Source organism: Penaeus monodon, unplaced genomic scaffold (genome assembly GCF_015228065.2).
Source record: "Penaeus monodon isolate SGIC_2016 unplaced genomic scaffold, NSTDA_Pmon_1 PmonScaffold_18737, whole genome shotgun sequence".
NCBI lineage: Eukaryota > Metazoa > Arthropoda > Malacostraca > Decapoda > Penaeidae > Penaeus > Penaeus monodon.
In genome coordinates this window covers 5001-6878 of record NW_023648302.1, presented here as the reverse complement: position 1 = coordinate 6878, position 1878 = coordinate 5001, and the positions used below count along the sequence as shown (strand labels likewise).

Sequence of the window (1878 nt, the reverse complement as noted above, 5' to 3'; positions counted from 1 at the left end):
TTTTAAGTTTCAAAACCACCACCGCCCTCCAAACCCACACATCCTATGCTGTGCCACTTTTGAAACAACTCTATTCTTCTCCCTCCCTCATGAATCGCATACATATTCTTCATCTAATCTAACTACCTTATCATACCCGACCCTAACCCTTTCACTCACCAATTCCTTTGCCCAGCTTAGACAACTAATCACTAACTCAACCACCCTTCCCTAACATTAACTATAGTGCTACATGACCTTAGATGTCTAGCACATTTATCTTGCTTTTAACCATTAACCATTCTTCTTCAACCCCTTCTTCTGTTCACTTATCCTAGTTGTTAATTCATTTTTACCCTTATCGCCACATTACTTTATCACAATGCTATACTTGGGTCTGTGCCCTCACCCCCCCCCCCATTGTTGTATATTGAATACAATGTGAATGACCCTAGATGCTGATGTGGCAAAAAATGAATAAATAAAATATATATTGCTGTTTTATATTTGTAGAAAAAAGTAACACGGGTTCTCTCTTGAGAAAGCTGTGTTTATGGTACATGAAGGAAGTCTCTTGAATATTTCAGGAGTAACCATGGATTAATAATTGGATTAGTAGAGTACAATGAAGAATTTTCCAAAACATGTATGTTGAACACCCTCTCTGACTGAAAAAATTGTAGTAAGCTTATGTATTTTGATTTGGTAGACCATAATGACTATTGAAGATTTTATGAAAAAGTAACTTCCATTTCCTTCAACCCTGCATACAGTGAAGAGATGTAACTTGTTTCGAGGATATGAAAATTGCTTGGTACTTATTATAAATTTATTTACTTTCTTCTCTTGTATGTTTCCATTATTTGATGTACTGTGCAACAAGTTTAACAATTATAATTTCAAATATCTCCAAAGAAATATTACTTAGAAGTGTCTGAGATCCTAATTCCATATTACAAAATAAAAACTGACATCAAAGTATATATTAAAAAAAAATCATACAGAACATGAATAACACTATCATATGCCAATTTTCTGGTTGAAAAAGTATCTAACACATTCTGTAATGAACTATATTGCACATGTCAAGTTTTTTTTATCATATCATTTCCATTTTCGTATTTTCTATTTTTTTTTAAGCCCTATCAATAAGGCAGCAAGAACAGCAGTTCTTGCTGCCATGGCTGAATATATATAAAGTCAACGACAACTGTTTTGTTTTCTGTTTACAAAAAAAAAAAAAAAAAAAAATATATATATATACCTTAAGTAAAATAACGCTATCTGCCCTCAACTATTTGTTAATTCTTGTCTATAGAGATGTTCTTAATCTTTGGAGCCCTCAGACTGTTTTCTTTCAACAAACCCCTTGTACGTATGCTGTCTATTCTAACCTTACAGAAATTAGCTTCCGATAATCGGCATCATGCAATCAGTAGAAATCGGGTACACAGTCAAAATAAATCACATGAACTGCTTTCATGTTTGACAAAGTATAAATGTATTTATGTTTATTATTAGCTGATATAGAAGACAACATTGATGCGCAAGAATGGTAATGTAAAGTCAGTATATAATAGCGATAAAACTGGTTATCAGAATGTGTGGCTCCATCACAGACATTTCAAACTCATTTCGGAGATTATCATATTTCTTCACGTCATCTCGGATATTTTATCACATAATAAAAAATATCATCTTGGACATTTACATGACGATGTCCCACGATACCAAATCTCAAATATAGCATTGGGAGCATGTTAGTCATGTAATGCCAACGTATATGATTCACCCAGGATATTATACGTCTCTGTTGACATCAGTTGAAATTAAGCCACTGTCAAAAACATCATCAGGATTAATAATTTCGTCATGGTTGTCATTAGGACCTACAACATC

The 1878-nt window shown here is 33.2% G+C and overlaps 1 long non-coding RNA gene across 1 annotated transcript in view; it reads right to left on the bottom strand.

Annotated features, from left to right (window-relative positions):
• Positions 1–1212: 1212 nt before the first annotated feature.
• Positions 1213–1878, bottom strand: part of LOC119569793 — a 1293-nt gene continuing 627 nt past the window's right edge. Inside the window, exon 2 of the long non-coding RNA XR_005228321.1 lies at positions 1213–1878. This exon is cut by the window's right edge and continues 63 nt beyond it. This is a non-coding gene — a long non-coding RNA (uncharacterized LOC119569793).